The following is a 14,546-nucleotide window of genomic DNA, read 5'->3' on the forward strand; positions in this document are numbered from 1 at the left end:
GGGTGTGTTTTTGTGTATGGTCACACGTGTATAGCATTCGCACCACACTGCCAATGTGCGTGCAAATGCATACAGCAGCGATCAGGACTGAATCGGGCCCTAAGTTGCAAAGTCTGTGGTACGCTAAATGGGTATATTTGGCACAATTTTATATGTGAACACACTTGTATTTAGCCAGTAGCTGTTGCTACACTCCAAAAGCAAGTTCAAACAGCTATTCACAAGCCTTATGGGTTTCCAACAGGAACATCAAATTAAAAAATTGCTCCTCTTCTCATATGGTCTACATAAAATTGTTAGCTAAATCAGTGCAGTTTTGCTTGACTATTTTCACTTAACCCATTATTTTGTGCCTGAGTAACAGGTTTTGTTCTTAAAATTGTTTCAGCATAGTTCTGTATGTTCTGACTGCATTACCCTGTACTGACCCAACCTTTTCAAATGTTATCTACCTGTGAACCAGACCGCAGCTTCTTTTTCCATTAGCCCATACTGCCCAGAAGAGACTAGCCTTAGGCTGTGTCCTATGAGTTGATAAAGCTAATTATCTTTACAGGAATGAAAGCTATACCTTAAACACACCTTAAACCTTTAGCCGCTGTGGCCGCTATACTTAATTCACACTACGAACCTTTTACGCTATCAGCGTAAAAGGGTTCCGTAGTGTACGGACTTTGCGCACACACGCCGCGCTAACGGTACAAAGTACTCGCAGTGCATACACACCCAGAGATACACTTAAAACCTTCTACAGCAATGTAATGCAATAATAATAATAATACACTTTAAACCTTAGCAGGGCAATGAGCACACGACACCAATTGTGATTAACCGCTGGGTTCCGACACCACAGTGGATTATTTCTGAAAGGGGGTTTACAATACAAATTATACACTACAATACAAGACAATATATATAACAGGATAATGGCTACAGTCAATGTACATACGTGAGAATATTCGCGTGCACTTCCTGGTCCAGTCCTCCGTAATCAAATAGATAACGTTGTGAGTCTTGTGTCTGGCCGGCCTGCAGCAGCAGGCTTTATTTATACAAGTCTTCCAAAAGCAATACAATGGATATTGTAATCCCTTTGTCCATTGGACACAGGGATGCACTTTTACAGTACAGGAGAGGTCATAGGTTGATTTGAAAAGGTAGGCGATGTCTTTCTCAACTGCTCTTGTGGGTGGTCTCCTCTGGATTCCCGCCGCATACATAATATACAGTAAATACAGTTTATATCTATATTCTGCTTCTGCACATAACTATCCACAGGAACATGCGATCTTCCGCAGACCAACACCGGAATGTTTCCCTTAAAATACCCTACAGCTGGATACCAAATACCACCTTATAACCTTAGTCTGTCCCCTCTTATCCTGTAAAGGTGAATCCCTTTGTTCTGCAACCATTTAAACAGCTATAACTTTCTGATGTGGTGCAAGGAGACTATGTGCACATTGTGCACTATTTGGATTAAATATGTAATGTGTTCTGATGGCCCTTCATGCGTACACAAACTCTGCCGTAAATACCCATACCACGCGCCGATGCGTAGGACCGCGGGAGCGACCATACACAAAGTGCGTACATGTGCACGCACTGCAGAACAAGTGCACGCGCAGTGGGCATGTGTGTGCAGTTTATACGTGCTGTGTATTCTGCAATAATTTTTCGACTTTGACAGTCCACCCTTTGGCAGTCACCAATAACTGCCACTATCTCATCACTAAACATAAAAATATCAATATAATATCTACAGACGATTGGATGGTCGGAGGAGAGTTGTAGGCGGGAAATGTAGGACCTAGTGGGATAGTAAAAAGCATGTATGTATGAATTCATGGGGTTTATTTACTAATATTCGTGTTTTTGCAGTTTTGAAGGGTGTTTGATCTCGAATGGTATCGGGTGCATTTTACTGCAACTTTTTGAATCCTGATATGGTCATTCACTAAGCTGCCGAGTTTTGCACATTCGTTTTTTCCGATGTCGATGTGATTCATAATATCAGGCAGTGTTTTACGGGAGTGATGAGTAAAACACTGCCTGACAAAACACAAGGAATCCCGGCCGGATCTGTGAGATCCGTGCAGGGCTTCATTGTGTACCTTAAAAAGTTAATTAAAGTCTTAAAGAAGTTAGAAAAAATTGCGTGGGATCCCCCCTCCTAAGCATAACCAGCCTCGGGCTCTTTGAGCCGTTCCTGGTTGAAAAAATATGGGGGAAAAATGACAGGGGTTCCCCCATATTTAATCAACCAGCACCGGGCTCTGCGCCTGGTCCTGGTTCCAAAAATACGGGGGACAAAAAGCGTAGGGGTCCCCCGTATTTTTTAAACCAGCACCGGGCTCCACTAGCTGGGGAGATAATGCCACAGCCGGGGGACACTTTGATATCGGTCCCTGCGGCCGTGCCATTAAAACCCCAACTAGTCACCCCTGGCCGGGGTACCCTTGAAGAGTGGGGACCCCTTCAATCAAGGGGTCCCCCCCCTCCAGCCACCCAAGGGCCAGGGGTGAAGCCCGAGGCTGTCCCCCCCCATCCAAGGGCGGCGGATGGGGGGCTGATAGCCTTGTTTACAAAATGTGAATATTGTTTTTAGTAGCAGTACTACAAGTCCCAGCAAGCCTCCCCCGCAAGCTGGTACTTGCAGAACCACAAGTACCAGCATGCGGTGGAAAACCGGGCACGCTGGTACCTGTAGTACTACTACTAAAAAAATACCCCAATAAAAACAGGACACACACCGTGACAGTACAACTTTATTACATACCTGCCCACCAACATACACACATACTTACCTATGTTCCCACGAGGCTCGGTCCTCTTCTCCATGTAGAATCCTAGGGGTACCTGTGAAAAAAATTATACTCACATAATCCAGTGTACCTTCTGTTCTTTGTATAATCCACATACTTGGCAAAATAATAAAATGGAAACCCGACCACGCACTGAAAGGGGCCCCATGTTTACACATGGGACCCCTTTCCCCGACTGCCAGGACCCCCCCTGACTCGTGTCAAAGAGGGTCCCTTCAGCCAATCAGGGAGCGCCACGTCGTGGCCCTCTCCTGATTGGCTGTGTGCTCCTGTAGTGTCTGTCAGGCAGCACACGGCACAGATACAATGTAGCGCCTATGCGCTCCATTGTAGCCAATGGTGGGAACTTTACGGTCAGCGGTTGACCGAAAGTAACCTCACCGCTGACCGCAAAGTTCCCACCATTGGCTACAATGGAGCGCATAGGCGCTACATTGTATCTGTGCCGTGTGCTGCCTGACACGTGGATTATACAAACAACAGAAGGTACACTGGATTATGTGAGTATCATTTTTTTCACAGGTAACCCTAGGATTCTACATGGAGAAGAGGACCGAGCCTCGTGGGAACATAGGTAAGTATGTGTGTATGTTGGTGTGCATGTATGTAATAAAGTTGTACTGTCACGGTGTGTGTCCTGTTTTTATTGGGGTATTTTTTTAGTAGTAGTACTACAGGTACCAGCGGGCCCGGTTTTCCACCGCATGCTGCTACTTGTGGTTCTCCAAGTACCAGCTTGCGGGGGAGGCTTGCTGGAACTTGTAGTACTGCTACTAAAAACAATATTCACATTTTGTAAACAAGGCTATCAGCCCCCCATCCGCCGCCCTTGTATGGGGGGACAGCCTCGGGCTTTACCCCTGGCCCTTGGGTGGCTGGAGAGGGGGGACCCCTTGATTGAAGGGGTCCCCACTCCTCCAGGGTACCCCGGCCAGGGGTGACTAGTTGGGGTTTTAATGGCACGGCCGCAGGGACCGATATCAAAGTGTCCCCCGGCTGTGGCATTATCTCCCCAGCTAGTGGAGCCCGGTGCTGGTTTCAAAAATACGGGGGACCCCTACGCTTTTTGTCCCCCGTATTTTTGGAACCAGGACCAGGTGCAGAGCCCGGTGCTGGTTGATTAAATATGGGGGAACCCCTGTCATTTTCCCCCCCATATTTTTTCAACCAGGACCGGCTCAAAGAGCCCGAGGCTGGTTATGCTTAGGAGGGGGGACCCCACGCAATTCTTTTTACAGATTTTACACTAAACAGACCCTTTCCCATAGATAACCATGCACAGATCTCACTGATCCGTGCATGGTTATCCAAACTCGACTGGAAAAAGCAGGTCTATTTTATTGCTGCTTTTTTTAACGAATCGAAAAAAAACAGACCCGCACTTGAGCACTCAGAAACTAACACCCAAATATGAATGAATAGTGAATGCCCGTATTCTATGAAATAACAGCCGCGTTTGACCGATGGTCTATTCATTCGTATTTCTGAACGTTGTCATTCAAACCATTACGAATAGTTCAAACACTGCCGAGATTGGTGCTTAGTGAATTCCCGGATTGGGACTTAGAAAAAAAAACACAAATCGGCCAAACTCGGATTTTTAGTAAATACTGGCCCATGTCTGAGGGGCATGTATCATTGTGCCGTATATGTTTTATATAAGCTTCGAGGTATTGCGAAGTATACATTAAATCCTTCTTATCCCGTATTAAGGGTCTGTAAGTGGGCTGACAAACACTACCGAGCTCTTTTCGGCTTCTTGTTCCAACAAATGGGGTGCACATTTAGTTGATGATACATGGAGGGGGAACATATGTGAGTGCTAATATATGTGGATATCACCTGTCGACTATGTGTGTCATTAACTGAAGGTTGTAGAGATGAAGATAAGACACATATCTAAAATACATTCACATAACATTTTCATAAACATACTTGGGTAGGGCTGATGTCTTTTCCGGATGGGTGTATCTGGGCAGAGGGGGAGACAAAGGAAAAACGGGTGAAAGAAACAGGCCATGGAATTCATTTGCAATCCTTATCATAACACTGTCTCTATGGATGGGTCGTAAATTAAATCTGCTGCTATAACAATGCCCTCGCTGCTTAAACTCATCAAATTTGTGCCGTGCTTGCGCCGCGTCAGAATTCAAACACACCTAAATATCAAGCCAATAATTATGACGACTCCCAGGATACAAAGGAGAAACTTTCCTACACTTTCCTAAAATTTTGAGCCCACTCTCCTAATCCTGAGAACCAATTTCGTGGGTTCAACCATGAGACCCAGCCGGTCAGCTCATTACCGACAGCTGTTAGGGTAAGGTTGTGTCTCCTCCGGAACTCCCACTTCAACTGCAAGATATCGTCCATCTTTTGATCGATGATCTCCGTGGGGTCGTCAGTGCTGTTTGTAATATATGTACAGCACTTCACACCATACTGAGTTGCCAAAGTGACACAGTACCCACCCGTCACGGCTGTGATATAATTAAGGACCATCCTGTTCTGGATCAATTCCGTCTTGTAAGCTTGTAACTCCCTTCCCATATACCTAAAGGTGTCGTCATACATCTCAGTGATATTATCTATCAAGTTCGCTAGCGCATGGATATACCTATAATTTATAATTCCTCTGGCAGTACGGGTGATGTCTAATGTGAGAAGGAATTGAATCCCGGTGGATTTGTGGATCAAATCAGAGGCTACGTGCTCTGTCCTCTCTATAAGGTGTCTCTTGACGATGTGTTCATAGTGAGTATGAGTATAAGGAGCCTGAGCACTGCGGGGAACATCTTTCATCTTATCATGGGTTATGGTCATGACCTCTGGCAACACTCTTCCAACATAACACAATCCCTCTGAGTTCGTGGCAAGCCACTTATACGCCTTCCTCCCACATATGAAATAGGCATCATCGGGGAGAACATAGGGGACAGAATATGACATTACCATATTACAAACTTTCCAAGTGAAAAACCCAATCCCTAGTTCTCCCATCTGCTCAGTACAAGTATCAGGCTGGATGATATGAGCACAGTACCCTGGTGATACTTCTCCAACCCACATGGTCTTGCTTCCTCGAGTATACCTATACCGAAAATACCTTCTACTGTTGGCTATTTGGTGTACAAGTTCAGAGTCTATGGGTATCTTATCAGCTCTGTGCGAAAAGGCCATTGTCTGGTTATTCCACATCACTTCCCAATTTCCCGGTTTTCGGTAATCAGAAATATTGAAACATAATAAGGATCTATCTACATGATACTGGTGGAGCTTCAAACTAGGGGGCCTAGAAATATTGAATTTCTTGTCCACCGGTCTCCCACCCCGTAATTCGAGTACCTCATCTATTGCTAAAGGGTACGGTACTAATCCTGACTTGCTCTGACCTTGAGGTACTTGTGAGCACACCCAGCATTCTGTCTGGTTTAAGACCTACCCACTAGTGAGTGGTAATCACTCAATGGATGACGGTCCATGTTGATATTAAGGCTGGACTGACATCTCTGGATGCACCCATCCTCGACTATGTTCTCACAATTCCTACAAATGCAATTTTCCTCAGCCAATAATCCTTCACAGTGCCTCTGAGCTCCATGACTACCAGATCGCTTTCTGATACTCGCCTTTGCTCGAGTGATGTGTTGCTCTTGAGATTCTACAAATCCATCCCCGCCATCAGAACCCATTCCAGATCCTTTCTCGACCTCTCTGGGACCCTCACCAAAACAGACTGTCCTGGTCAACAACAGGATTAACAGGAAAACCCGGAACACAGTCTCTTGGGGTAAGTCCATCTTGTTAAGGGAAGAGAAGGGAAACAAGGAGGGGGGGAGAAAGAGGAAGAGAAGGAGGGTAGTGGGGAATGGAGAAAATAAAAAAAAACTGGTGCGACAACCGCCTCTGGTCTTGTTGTTCTCCACGCTCAGGTGCCGTCTCAACAGTACTGCCTCTCAACCTTCCCGGAACAGACACTCCAGTGATACGATGTTCTCTATACTCTGCTCTTTGTCACTGGTTCTCTCTGGGTCAGCGACCTTTCTGTAGGGAACATAAATCTTGCATTTCAATGTGTTAAACTTGTGTATTACCAGTTGTGTGAAGTGAACCATCTTTAAAAAGTGAAAAGAGAGGGGAAATATTAAAAAGAAAATTTGTCAGATTTGCGTTCACCATCAGGCTGTCACACCATCATGTATATCAGAATCTATGCACAGTCTCCCTTCACCAGTATTCCCATTCTTCACCCTTTGTGCATGGCCAGGCACACTGATACCGGTCTTCCTATGCTGGTGAGATATACTGGGTTTGGGCAGAACTCTGAAAAGACCGAGTAGGCATGTGACGTTTGAACTGTAATCCTGTCGGTGAACTTAAGAAATGAAGAGGAAACTTTGAAGACAAATCACAGAGCTTAGTAACAGATAAGTTTGTAGAGGCAAAGAAGATTTTACAAAGTTTGACATCTGGATTGGGCACTACAGGGAATGATTCCCTAATCGGTCTGTTCCCCTAAAAAAAAATTCTATGTGTGTTATATCTCTACTGGGACTATCCCAGCCATCAATCCAGTGTCTTGTCCATTCTAAGTTCATAGGGAACCCGGTATCTTTGAGATAATTTCCTCTACCTGTGATGGACATGCATCTAAAACAGTGAAATGCAACATTAGTCTTGGTGGGTATCTAACATATTTTGTGCTTCCTGGGTGGGAGCACTCTATATGTATACCATCTCTAACAAAACTCCTGTTAAGTTACTTAGAGGTCACTTCTGCTAGAGAGAGAAGCAGAAGTTTAGAGGCCTCTTCCTAACCCCAGTAAGTTCTGTCAAAAGGGTAAAGTTGCATTTATTCTGTTCTTCCCATTAACCGAATCTGTGTTTTCCTATACTGTATCGTGATTCCTTACTATATGTCCCTTGATCCCGTCTATGTGTTTAATAACGTGGTTTGTTTTCTCTGTCTAGGGGTCTATATTGGCTATGTGTTCTACTATACCTACAATCTCTGGCAAAATGGCCTTCCTTCCTACAAGTGTAGCATATCCTAGGTCCTTTCTTACTATCCGTGTTTTGGGGTTTAGGTTGATGAGACTTTGGTGTAAGGGCCTGTATACTTTCAATCCTCAGCCTCTCCTCCTGTTGTTTTCTACTCCTAACAATATTCTTGTGATGTTTAAATGCGCACTCTCTAAGACAAGCTACTGTGACCCATTTCCAATTAGGCAATGATGTTTGTACCCTGTCCCTTACTGTCTTATTGAGTCCGTCCATTAGCACAGAGACAGCCACTTCCCTATAATTCGCATCATTCCCTGTATCTGATACACCAATGTATCTATCCATTATTTGCAGGGCCCGATGGAAATATTCAGATGTTACTTCATTTTCCCTCTGTTTTATGGAGAAAATTCTTCTCCACTTAACGTGAATGGGGAAACACAACTCTAGTTGTCTATTAATTCGTTCTAAGTTCTCCTGATTGTTTTCGTCAGTCATAAGACTATCCGACTCTAATCTACAATCAGTGATACATTTTTGGGTGTCAATATTAGGGGATAGGCACGCTTTCAAAAGTATCCGCCAGTGTTTGTTTGTCGGTTCATACGCATTACCCAGATCTCTGATAAATTTCTGACATCTAGCTAAATCCTTCCGAGGGTCGGGGAATTCTGAAATGATTGATCGCAGCTCATCTCTGCGCCACGGGCAATACATTGCATTATTCCTGGTGAGGACTACTCCCTGACTATCGGTTTCCCCATTGGGAGTTACTGTTCCCAAGACAGGGTGTAATTCTACCATTCCGTTCCTGATTTGTTTACTGTGAGGTGTTGTTGTCTCTGTGCAATGAGCTGTCTCACACTTACCGGTAGCTGTGACCTCACCAGTTCTTTCATTGGGGAATATTGTTACTGCACTACCTGGTTGGACAGGCCCTACCTGATTGTCCTGCAAAGTGACTGCTTGGAGGAGAGCTGCGATTTGGCTGGATCCTTCATCTTCCTGTGACCTATAACCTGGAAAAGACTTCAAAACAGGATACATGTTGCAAAAATTAGGGTTAATACATTGTTTTTGCATACTGCTATCATTTACTGATATACCATTGACTGTAGCCATCTCTTCCCCTTCGACCTGTGTCGACACTGGTGTGTTTGTGTTCTCATTCTCGCTAGGTTTTGAACATGTTTTGCGAATTTGTTCTCTTTGCATATCCCCCTCCTGTTGCCATAATTTTAAACAATCATTATGTCTAATCCTTTGTTTTCTGGATTTTTGAAGACATATTTTACTGCTTACATTCTGCAGTACCTCTGGTTAAAAGCTGCCCACCTTAGGGAATGGTTCCCTATCTTTGTCAGTCACACGTTCCCATTCAGACAAAAATTCTTCAATACTTTTTCCTTTAAACTCCGCTGACCCCATGGGCCGCGGCTCTACAACCTGAACCCTGGTTAAACGTCCCTTACTTGAGCAACTGGCTCCCATAATTGTGGGCCTTTTCCCACAAACACCAAAATACTCAATATAATGTAACGGTGAAAGTTCTCCGAGCGCTCTTCACCCGCTCACCGCCCACGTTGGCCAGTACTACCATACACTGTCGATAGCGAAGGCAATGTACCCAACTTAGGGCCCTATGTCACCTATATTTACTGGAAGTTTTTAGGAATAACTTACCCTTTCCAGTAAAGTATCGGCCGTTGGAGATTTTCCTGAGAGAGACCAGCGAAAACTCCCTATGCACTTTATTATACACAAATCACGCTTGCGTATGTTCTATACAGCGCTGATGATACCACAATTTTACGCAAAAGCTCGTAAAAAGGATATCACGTTGCGCTATATATCGCACCCACAAACGCGCGGTACAATCGCACAGCGTATAGGTACTTGTTACTTATCTGCCGTACGACCACTGGAATCGATTTTCAGGCTGCGAAACCTCAGCCGGAGCGTATAAAAAAAACTAAATGGGTCACAACACTTCACAATTCCCTACCACGCTCCTGTGTAAGTCTCCTCACGACTTACATATTAAACCTTATATTAACGTGAGTCAGCCGCCTCACGCCACCAAGTCTCCACTCACTTGATGTACCACACACCGAGATTCCAAATTCCGTGGTTCAAATTTCCACTCGCTCTTTCATTCGCTCACTCAATTACACTTTGTTTTTTTTTCTGTACAGAAAAATTATCTTTCATTCAGACAAACAGCTTTACTCCCAGAGGCAATACAGTAAATAAGGGTTTTATACTAAACTTTGGAAGCTGGGCAAGCTTGTGTTATTGTAGCGTGGCTACTGTCTCACCTTTAAACTAAACGAACTATTGTGTAATTTGTACTTAGCGACTGTATTCTTACGCAGTTTGCGTAAATACGCGACCGTGCTTACGCCGCGTGTGCAGTTCCATACCTTGTCCGAGAAATGTGTACAAAACCGTACGTCCGCAATAGCATAAATCATAAAATTTCTATAAATGTGAGCAATATTAACTATAATTGCTCACTTAACACGCCACACAGTTTCTTTTCTGTATAAACCTTTATAACTAGGCCAGACTGCGTTTGTGTTTTACACTTACTTCCTTAATATTTATATTACGAATCTAGTAATCTGAATGTTATGGCAACAATGTGGGAGAGTATGCACAGAGTATGGGTGTACGCTTTTGTTGTGTACGCATTTGGCGCCAAAAATTAATTTACAGATTTTAAATAGCTTTTTTCCTGCTTACCGTACGAGTTCTTACCAGCATCCCTACAAACCATACAGAGCAGACACCATCTAATCAGCAAATAAGTAGGGTTTTCAGTGTATCCACCGACCAAGAAAAGGATACCTTCTGTCCACCCTTATGCTGATAGATTATGTCTGCTTGTGACCTGTTAAGCAGTAAAAATGTAGAAAATCGGACGATGCCCCCAATTGATAAAGCTGATTATCTTTACAGGAATGAAAGCTATACCTTAAACACACCTTAAACCTTTAGCCTCTGTGGCCGCTATACTTAATTCACACTACGCACCTTTTAGGGTTCCGTAGTGTACGGACTTTGCGTACACACGCCGCGCTAACGGTACAAAGTACTCGCAGCGCATACACACCCAGAGATACACTTAAAACCTTCTACAGCAATGTAATGCAATAATAATAATAATACACTTTAAACCTTAGCAGGGCAATGAGCACACGACACCAATTGTGATTAACCGCTGGGTTCCGACACCACAGTGGATTATTTCTGATAGGGGGTTTACAATACAAATTATACACTACAATACAAGACAATATATATAACAGGATAATGGCTACAGTCAATGTACATACGTGAGAATATTCGCGGGCGCTTCCTTGTCCTGTCCTCCGTAATCAAGTAAATAACGTTGTGAGTCTTGTGTCTGGCCGGCCTGCAGCAGGCTTTATTTATACAAGTCTTCCAAAAGCAATACAATGGATACTGTAATCCCTTTGTCCATTGGACACAGGGATGCACTTTTACAGTACAGGAGAGGTCATAGGTTGATTTGAAAAGGTAGGTGATGTCTTTCTCAACTGCTCTTGTGGGTGGTCTCCTCTGGATTCCCGCCGCATACATAATATACAGTAAATACAGTTTATATCTATATTCTGCTTCTGCACATAACTATCCGCAGGAACATGCGATCTTCCGCAGACCAACACCGGAATGTTTCCCTTAAAATACCCTACAGCTGGATACCAAATACCACCTTATAACCTTAGTCTGTCCCCTCTTATCCTGTAAAGGTGAATCCCTTTGTTCTGCAACCATTTAAACAGCTATAACTTTCTGATGTGGTGCAAGGAGACTATGTGTACATTGTGCACTATTTGGATTAAATATGTAATGTGTTTGATGGCCCTCCATGCGTACACAAACTCTGCCGAAAATACCCATACCACACGCCGATGCGTAGGACCGCGGGAGCGACCATACACAAAGTGTGTACATGTGCACGCACTGCAGAACAAGTGCACGCGCAGTGGGTATGTGTGTGCAGTTTATACGTGCTGTGTGTTCTGTAATATTTTTCGACTTTGACAGAGTTTACAACCGTAAACTCCACTGCGTCCTACCTATAGTCCCTGTTGAATAAACAAAACGAGAAAGAAGAAGACTCTTTTGTGGGCGCACTCTTAGGATAATCAATTAATTTTGATAAAATTTTACTTTTAATAATGAAAATGTGTAGATATATCCTGAGGTAAGTATTTAAAAAAATGCTATAATCATTAACCGGTGAAGCACCATTGGTTATATAGTGGCGTCAGTACAACGATCATGTGTCTTAAGTGTTCCTCTATTAGGTATCTGCAATGAGATTACCTATTGCCTCAATAACACACCTGACTCCTAGGCCTGGTCCATCACCTACTTGTCTCCATTGTGGGTGTCGAATCGCACCATATGTATATCCTATTCGCTGGCAAATACGCTATGGACTGGATTCATAGAATAAGAATAATAGTCTGGAAGGAAGATGTAGAGGGTGGATCTGCTGTTAGCATTAGGCACAGAGTCCGATGAAGCCTGGTTTCTACAACACTTGGTATTCCCAGGAGGTCTCCCATCCAGGTACTGACCAAGCCCAACACTGCTTAACTTCCAAGATCGGACGGTATTAGGCAGTGTGGTATGGTAGTAGTATACCTTATGATGACTCAGGGATCTCTAATGAGAGTCCACCTAGTACTTGAGGGAGTGCTGGAAATGAGTAAATACCATAGATATGATAGAATAAATAGGCAGAAAGAAGCATGAAGTGGATCTGCTGTCACTGTTAGGTAAGGGTCAATTGTGCCCAAGCACCGCAACATACAACCTTTAAATCAGTGATGAGAGTCCGTTAGAACTCAAAAGAGTGCAATAGCTCAATATATTAACAGGGAGTCCACAATAAACAGTAAATCTGTTTGCCAAAAGTTGGTTCTATAACCATGACACATTCATTGTTTGAATGAGAATTATCCTTTGGTCATTAGATGCTTGGATCACATTATCAGCAGCACTGTGGATACTTGTAATGCCCAACTAGCACACATAGGAAATTCAAATCCAGTGCAGCTGAATATGCTTTAAAATGTATTTATAGTTTGCTCAACATGTCACCACTGATGGGTTGTCTTAAGATGTCTAGCTGCAACTATTAATATTATATGTTAGGTTTATAATCTCCTTTGGAGCAGGAGCTGGCGTTTTGCTTCATTACCAATTAAGATTTTCATCCAATTGTCTCTTAGGAGACAAAAAACAGCTGTTAATCTATATCCTAGGGTGACATATTCATTGTTTTGGTTATAGAACCATCTTTGGCAAACAGATTTACTGTTTATTGTGGACTCCCAGTTAATCTACTCTGTGCCTAACGCTAACAGCAGATCCACCCTCTACATCTTCCTTCCAGACTTTTATTCTTATTCTGTGAATCCAGTCCATAGTGTATTTGCCAGCCAATAGGATATACATATGGGCCCTCATTCCGAGTCGTTCGCTCGGTAATTTTCTTCGCATCGCAGTGAAATTCCGCTTAGTACGCATGCGCAATATTCGCACTGCGACTGCGCCAAGTAATTTTACAATGAAGATAGTATTTTTACTCACGGCTTTTTCTTCGCTCTGGCGAACGTAGTGTGATTGACAGGAAATGGGTGCTACTGGGCGGAAACACGGCGTTTTCGGGGCGTGTGGATAAAAACGCTACCGTTTCCGGAAAAAACGCAGGAGTGGCCGGAGAAACGGGGGAGTGTCTGGGCGAACGCTGGGTGTGTTTATGACGTCAAACCAGGAACGACAAGCACTGAACTGAACGCAGATGCCGAGTAAGTCTGAAGCTACTCTGAAACTGCTAAGTAGTTTGTAATCGCAATATTGCGAATACATCCGTCGCAATTTTAAGAAGCTAAGATACACTCCCAGTAGGCGTAGGCTTAGCGTGAGCAACTCTGCTAAATTCGCCTTGCGAGCGATCAACTCGGAATGAGGGCCATGGTGCGATTCGACACCCACAGTGGAGACAAGTAGGTGATGGACCAGGCCTAGGAGTCATGTGTGTTATTGACGCAATAGGTAATCTCATTGCAGATACCTCATAGAGGAACACTTAAGACACATGATCGTTGTACTGACGCCACTATATAACCAATGGTGCTTCACCGGTTAATGATTATAACATTTTTTTTAAATACTTACCTCAGGATATATCTACACATTTTCATTATTAAAAGTTAAATTTTATCAGAATTAAGGAAGATATAGAGGGTGGATCTGCTGTTAGCATTAGGCACAGAGACCGATGAAGCCTGGTTTCTACAACACTTGGTATTCCCAGGAGGTCTCCCATCCAGGTACTGACCAAGCCCAACACTGCTTAACTTCCAAGATCGGACGGTATTAGGCAGTGTGGTATGGTAGTAGTATACCTTATGATGACTCAGGGATCTCTAATGAGAGTCCACCTAGTACTTGAGGGAGTGCTGGAAATGAGTAAATACCATAGATATGATAGAATAAATAGGCAGAAAGAAGCATGACGTGGATCTGCTGTCACTGTTAGGTAAGGGTCAATTGTGCCCAAGCACCGCAACATACAACCTTTAAATCAGTGATGAGAGTCCGTTAGAAATCAAAAGAGTGCAATAGCTCAATATATTAACAGGGAGTCCACAATAAACAGTAAATCTGTTTGCC

The 14,546-nt window shown here is 43.6% G+C and overlaps 2 pseudogenes; both read right to left on the reverse strand.

Moving 5' to 3' along the window:
• Positions 1 to 12,393: 12,393 nt before the first annotated feature.
• Positions 12,394 to 12,506, reverse strand: LOC135052156 (5S ribosomal RNA; annotated as a pseudogene).
• A 1,656-nt stretch (positions 12,507 to 14,162) lies between these two features.
• LOC135052157 (5S ribosomal RNA) lies at positions 14,163 to 14,275 on the reverse strand (annotated as a pseudogene).
• Positions 14,276 to 14,546: the final 271 nt, after the last annotated feature.

Source organism: Pseudophryne corroboree, chromosome 2 (genome assembly GCF_028390025.1).
Source record: "Pseudophryne corroboree isolate aPseCor3 chromosome 2, aPseCor3.hap2, whole genome shotgun sequence".
NCBI lineage: Eukaryota > Metazoa > Chordata > Amphibia > Anura > Myobatrachidae > Pseudophryne > Pseudophryne corroboree.